Source organism: Delphinus delphis, chromosome 12 (genome assembly GCF_949987515.2).
Source record: "Delphinus delphis chromosome 12, mDelDel1.2, whole genome shotgun sequence".
NCBI lineage: Eukaryota > Metazoa > Chordata > Mammalia > Artiodactyla > Delphinidae > Delphinus > Delphinus delphis.
Window position 1 is genome coordinate 45,034,385 of NC_082694.2, and position 7,725 is coordinate 45,042,109.

The following is a 7,725-nucleotide window of genomic DNA, read 5'->3' on the forward strand; positions in this document are numbered from 1 at the left end:
GCAACTAAGACCTGATGCAGCCAAATAAACAAAAATATTAAAAAAAAAAAAAAATACCTTCTCACTATACCCAGCTCCCACCACAATGAAATACATAAGCAGCTGCTACTATAAAGAAACAAAAACAAAGGAAACAAAAACAACCTACATAATGAAATTGTTTTTACAGAAGAACTTAATCTGGAAACTCAACTTCTGTTAGGGCTACAATTAAGATTCTAGCCATAAAAACTCCATTAGGTCATACGTCTCTTCAACACACTTGTTTATGATTGTGAAACAAAGAGCTAAGAACTCTTGGGATCATTTGGGGGACATCTCCTTCTAGTGCAAAGTTGACTAAAGAATGAGGAAATTGTGTGACTTACAAGGTTACTGAAGAGTAAAATATTAGGCATTCTTAATCTACAGAATTAAAAAAGATAGTTTACAGAGTCATTCGAAGAAAGTTTTATAATAAAGAAGTCAATCATTACAAGCAAGTAAAAAGTAACATGTTTTCTCTCTTCCTCACAAAATTCACTCTTTCAGAGATGTTTAGTGTGGTTATCCATCTCTGACTTTGTTGGGCATATAACAGCACTGGGCTCTGCCTTCCTGGCTGAAATATTGTAGATCATCTTGAGATAATATATCAACCAAAAGCATTCTCTCCATAAATCTTACTAAGTTAGCAATGAATTTCTGTGGTGGAAAGGGCTTTTTTCCCCCCATTTTACATTTTGATTTATAGCATGCCCTTTGCTGAGCTGTGTCTCTAAGAGAACAGTGATTCTCTCTAATGGTTACATGTAGCCTGTCTTCCTTACACCATGAATTCAAATACTCAGCAAAATATCCTCTTACCAATAAATATATTTGTTATATAACACATTAGTAATTAACTTGGATAATTCGCTTTTTAAGGAAACAAACCTTTGTTGCACAATAGATTAAGCCAATAGTTTCCAGACTTTGTGATTTCACAGACTAGGAAAATTCCCAAAGTTTTTTTTGGGAGAACTAACATAGAGTTGTCAAATATTTTCTTTTGCCAAGTAAAGACACTACAAAGAAAAAAAATCCCACAGAATCTAGCATCAGAATTATTTTACAAAAGAATATTTTTGTAGTTAATATATGAGTTAATCAGTATGATTTACTGATTTGTCTTATTTTTCTGCTGACATCCTATTTTTTCTGTCCAGGTTCAATATGTCTTTTAGTAGCAATTTCACTGAAGGTCTGTGAGGAACAAACTGCATTACTGTAAGTGATTAAAACCATGGAATCTGGGGCAGAATGCCTGTGCTTGAATCCCCATTTGGCCACTGACTAAGCTGTATGACCTTGGGCAAGTTACTTAACCTCCCTGTATATTAGTTTCATCATCTCTAATAAGGTAATATTAATAATACCTCAAAGTGTTGCTGTGGGGATTACTGAGTAAAAATATATAAAGCACTTAGTACAGTGCCTTGTAAAATTGTATTATATAGCACTTGCTATTATTATTAATCTGTATATGTCAAAAATGTCCATGTTTTGTCCTCATTCTTGAATTACAGTTTAGTTAAGCATGGGATTCTATGTTGACCATTATTCCTTCAGTATTTTCAAGATATTACTCCACTATCTTCTTACATCTATAGTTGTGGATTGCTTTCCTTTATAGGCAAGAATCTCTTTTCTCTACTTGCTTTAAAGCTTTTTCTCTTTACACTTGATATTTTGTGGTTTCACTATTACGTGTTCATGTGTGAATTTAACTTCATTTTTCTAGCTCAAAATTTTTTGCTCCTTCAAATTGAAGACTCACATCTTTCTTCAATCCTACAAAGTTATCAATTATTGTGTAAATTAGGATAAGATTCTGCTGCAAGTGATAAAAACAAACAAACAAAAAAAAGAAAAACTCTAAATCAGAGTGATTTACATAAGACAGAAGTTTCTTTTTCATATAAACTAGGCCTTCCAAATGGTGTTTGATGATGTCAGGGACTCAGGGCCCTTCTATTTTATTGTTCCACCATTCTCAGCAAGGAGAATCTCTACTCGAACTTAGACCATAACATCTGCATTCCAGTTACTAGGAAGGAAAAAGTACAGAGAAGGGCCTACCTCCTCCCTCTAAGTACATTTCCGGAAGTTGTTTCTGCTGTTTCAGTTACATCTCAGAACATAGTCATATTGTCAATCCAGATACAAGGGAAGCCAGGAAATATTGTCTTTTGTCTGGGCAGCTAAATTCCCAGCTAAAAATGGGTGATTCTATGAATAAGGCAGAGAGGGAGATTGGTTACTGGAAACAAGTAGTAGTCTCTATCATAGCCATTATTTTGGTTGCAAATTTCTCTAGTATTCCCTCTATTATGTCCTTCTGGAACTCTTAGTAACATTCTATTCTCTTTGCCTCTTTCTTTTTAATATATTTTTATCTTTTTGTGTTATATTCTGTGAGACTTCTTCAGCTCTATCTTCCAATTTACTGATGTTCCTTTAAGCTATGTTTAGTCTACTGAGTTAAGCTTTTTAAAAATTATACATTTTTATTGAAGTATAGTTGATTTACCATATTATTAATTTCAGGTATACAGCATAGTGATTCAGTATTTTTACAGATTATATTCCATTAAAAGTTATTATAAGATAATGGCTATAGTTTCCTGTGCTATGCAATGTATCCTTGTTTTTAATTTATTTTGTACGTAGTAGTTTGTATCTCTTAGTCCCATACCCCTAATTTGCCCCTCCCCCTTCCCTCTCCTCTGGTAACAACTACTTGTTTTTGGTATCTGCGAGTCTGTTTCTGTTTTGCTGTATACATTCATTTGCAGTATTTTTTAAAATTCCACATATAAGTGATATTATAAAGTGTTTGACTTATTTCACTAAGCATAATATTCTCTAGGTCCATCCACACTGCTGCAAAAACTGATATATTTTTTATCTTTAGAATTTCTATAACTTTTTCCCTGAAATATGCCTGTTATTTTTTTATGCTTTTCTGTTTTTTTCATTCTTTTATGTCTCAAACCATTTAAGCATACTTACTTCATAGTCTCTTTGCTCTACTGTCTGTAATTCTTGGGGGATGAATTCTACTAACCCACAGAAGAGATATTTCTATATATACATATACACACAAATATATATGTATGTAGGTGTATATATGTGTGTGTGTGTATTTTTATCTCATCTTGGGTATTTCTTTCCATGGTGTCTCATGTGTCCAGGATTGCAGAGGGTTATTATGGAACAGTTTTGTATTTGTCTTTAACAGCAGTCTTCAGGTTTCCCTGGTTCAAGCCAGCTTTTCTGTTGCTACCTCAGCTTGGGTTTCCTGCACTATTCATGAAAGCACATTTGGCCCCCACTCTTGTGGACAGCTCAGTTTGGGAGGTATGTCATGTGGTGGTAATCAGTCTGCATTCTCCCCTAATTCTAAGGCTAATGGGAGCAGATATTCTAGAGTCCTTTTCATTTCAGCAAAGCTCTTCTGGGATCCTACCTCTATGCTCAGCTCCAAAGCCATTGCACTTGGAACCTCAACTCCCCTTTCAGCTTAGGTATTAACATCCCAGCCCCTAAGTCAACTTCTGATTCTACTTCTCCAGTTGCCTGTTTAGCCTCACCTCTTGCTCACCACTTTTTAGTGTTCTCTTCATTTCTGGTATTTGAGGATTTTAATTTCTTAGTTTAGTTGCAAATTTCAAATGTTTTTATTATATTTTATTGAGCATTTATCTGTGTAAGGAGTGATGAGTGCTTTCCACATCAAGTTAGTCTGTCATAGTGATAAAAAGATAAAAAGTCTGGCAAAAAGAATTTTAAATCCCCCAAAGCAGAAGAATAAAAATCTCTCAGTAAAAGTATTGAAATTATTTGCTTCAGTATACTAACCTTGTTTATTCATTTGTAATGGGCCAGCATTGCCGTGTGGGTTGACATTTAGAAATTAATGGATAGAGCATTGAGTTGTTCAGTTGGTTCAGGTCCTGGCTTTGTTGCCTGCTAATTGCAAACTTGAGGAAATTGCTTAAGTTCTCTGAGCTTATGATTAGCCATAAAATTGGCATATTATTATTTGCCCTGCTTCATATGATTATTGTAAGGACCAAATGAGACAATGGATTTGAAAATGCTTTATTTTTTTATTGAAGTATAGTTGATTTGCAATGTTGTGTCAGTTTCTGGTGTACAGCAAAGTGATTCAGATATATATATATATATTTTTTCAGATTATTTTCCCTTATAGTTTATTACAAAATATTGAGGCTAGTTCTCTGTGCTATACAGTAGGTCCTTCTTGGTTATTTATTTTATAGTAGTGTGTATATGTTAATCCCAAACTCCTAATTTATCCCTCACCCACCTTTTCCCCTTTGGTAACCATAAGTTTGTTTTCTATGTCTGCAAGTCTATTTCTGTTTTGTAAATAAGGTCATTTGTAGCTTTTTTTTTTTAGAGTCCACATGTAAGTGATATCGTATGATATTTGTCTTTGGCTGGCTTCCTTTACTTGGTATGATAATCTCTAGGTCTAAGTTTGAAAATGCTTTAAAACTTAAAACACATCATACAAATTTATAGTATTATTAATAGCAACGTCAAGGGTTGAAAACCATTAACACATTTCATTAAGATAGTTTTCAAATGCTATATGAAGTATTATGGGATTTTTGGTTTGGTTTGGTAAACTGAAAAAAACAAAAACACTGTATCCTGGTAAATGCTATCATTCTATGAAAATACCTAATAAGGGAACTACTTGGAAACATTCAAATTTTCTTGTGAAATTTAAGAGCAGCATTTGTACTGACAGGCAGTTATAACCTTAATAGACTATGGAATTCATCGTGGAGAGATACACTCTTAGCAGTTAAAAAACAGAGACTCGAACCTGGAAGTCATCATTTCATTTTGTTATTATGTGTTTTCTCAAACAATGGATACTGAAAGTTCAATTAATATTCTGTGAGGAAACATAAACTCTTTATTTAATGCAGAGAAGATGTCCTCATGTTTGAAAATGTTGAGAACTACCAACCTAGCCTATGGTAGTACTCCACTAACTGGCTCCAAACCCTCCTTGTCTCACTAAAACATATTCTCTAAGACAGAAGGATTGTATCAATTCTCCATGATTATCAGTCAACTATAATGTCTATTGCAGAGTATCTGTGATTTACTAATGGTTATAGTACTAAGTTTGCAAATAATTTACTTAAAAGAAAATGAAAGATTGACTCGAGATGGCAGACTGATCATACACCTCTACCATTTACTCTGTATTAAATCTCATAAAAATACAGGTAAATAGATATAGATAATAAAATACAGTTTAATAGCATTGGAAAACAGAGCAACTTCCTATCAGAAGACATACTTTTTAAATAAATTCTGAAAGATATCACCAAGAACAAATGTTTGGAAAACAAAAATAAATGAAACAAAAGCCCAACCCATGTGGAGGTAACTGCTGGGGAGTTAAGTCCGATAGAATTACAAGCTTAGAGTCAGTGAATATTAAGAAGTGGAAAGGGCCCTGGTACATTTATCAATTTGGAAAATTAGGGAACTGCATGTGGAAAGCAAATTAGTTATCCCCTCTTCTGTGTGCTAAGAAATGGGCAGCTGTGGTATGAACTGAATCATACACTGTAGCTAGAAAAGCAGGTGATGCCTAAGTAGCTACTAACCCCCAGGGGGATCAAAGAGCCCATCAAACAAATCATGCTCAGGTACTATCTGACTGCATATCCCAGCCCTGTTCCAAAGTCAGGCTATAGTAGACAGAAACAGCTTATACTGATAGGGATTTGGAAATATCATGCGTAAGACTGTACAATTAAGAGTCACCACGGGCTTCCCTGGTGGCGCAGTGGTTGAGAGTCCACCTGCCGATGCAGGGGACATGGGTTCGTGCCCCGGTCCGGGAAGATCCCACAAGCCGTGGAGCAGCTGAGCCCGTGAGCCATGGCCGCTGAGCCTGGGCATCCGGAGCCTGTGCTCCGCAACGGGAGAGGCCACAACAGTGAGAGGCCCGCATGCCGCAAAAAAAAAAAAAAAAAAAAAAGAAAGAAAAAAGAGTCACCAAACATTTGAGAAAAAGTACAATACAAACAAAAATTAAGAAAGTGAACAAAAGACTTTAAGCATAAGTACAATATTCTAAGAGAGATAAGAGCAGCTTTTGTATCCATAATATAGGAAGAGTCTTATGTATTAAGGAAGCATGTATAGATCTTGGAAATTAAAAATACAGTCAAAAATTTAAAATTTTAATAGATGACCTAGCATAACAATGGACATGGCTGAAAAGCAAATTAGTTAGTAGAAAGTTAGTGCCAAGGGATTCTTGCATTACTTAGTGGTAAAGTACGATGAGAAGGATAATGAGAGAAAAGTTAAAAGACCTAGATGATAGATCCAAGTGTTCATTCTGTTAGTAGCTGTCCCAGAAGGAAAGAGAGAGAATGGAGGGGATGGAAATAACAGAAAAAGCTACAGGATAAAATTTTCCAGAATGGAAGAAAGATAAGAATCTTCAAACTGAAAGTATTTTAATTCTTTTCTCTCCAGTTGTGAAGTTTTAATCATTCTCTTTGTTGTACTGTTGTACTCTTGCTCAATCTGATTTTCTTCTTTGTGTGATTTGTAGTTTTTGTTTGTAACCTTGCCTTTATCAGGGACTGTTTCTTCTGTGGATTGTGGAAATATCTTTCTGGGGGTGGGGGTGTGTGTTGCATTTGCTTTTGTCAGGCACCTCAGTGGTATCCCCAGCAGGATTATTTTTTATGTTAATTTTCTGTCATATGAGATGACCTGCATGTAAACTCATGTTTCAAATTGGAATGTGGTGCAAGCTTGAGGTTTTACTTTCTCGCAAAGATTTATTCATTATCTATAGCTCTAGGCAGAGGCAAACTTTCTTGCTAACAGTTAAGTGAGTGGAGTTCTTCCAGTATGCCTTGTACCAAGATAGCAGCTATTCCAAAGTTCTAGCTTTATGCAGGTTTCAATGCCATCTCTCTATTTTGGAGGCCATAAATTTCCATCTCTGTTCCAATGTGAATTAAAATTCAAGTTCATAGTCTTTTTTTTAAAATAGTGTACACTTTTTAAAAAATATTTTTTCAAGTCCCTAGCCTGTAAGACCTCTCTCCAGATCTGCTAGCAACCTCCATTCCCTTCCCCCACTCACATCAAAGCTTGTGTTATTACTCCAGTTATATAGTGTATCTATACGATGGAAGACTATGCTGCTGTTAAAATAATGAGGTAGTCTACATGTGTTGACAAGAAAAGATCTTCAAGATATATATTGATACATAAAATAAGCAAGTTCTTTATTTTGAAACATGAGGGTTTCCCTGTTTTGTGAGCTGGGCTGCATGTTTATTTATTGTTTCATTTTATTCAGCATTTCAAGGTGTTTGTAATGAAAGGGGTTCACTGTTCGCCTTAATCTGCCATGTTGTAAGAACCAGAAGTTCCCAATACACAAATATTTAATAATGGCATTTATTTGTTTGCAGTCTATTAAAATGTCTTTAGTGGAGGAATAAAGATACACCTGTAGTCTTACCAGTACTATAGATAATAGTGTACAATGGATATGTTCCCATGGAAATTCGTTGGGCATGTAAATACTCTTTGGGGCAGCAGAGGAATACTTCACCTACTTCCACTTGTGTGCAACATAACACAGCTTATAGTAGATACATTTTTGGCACACCAAAA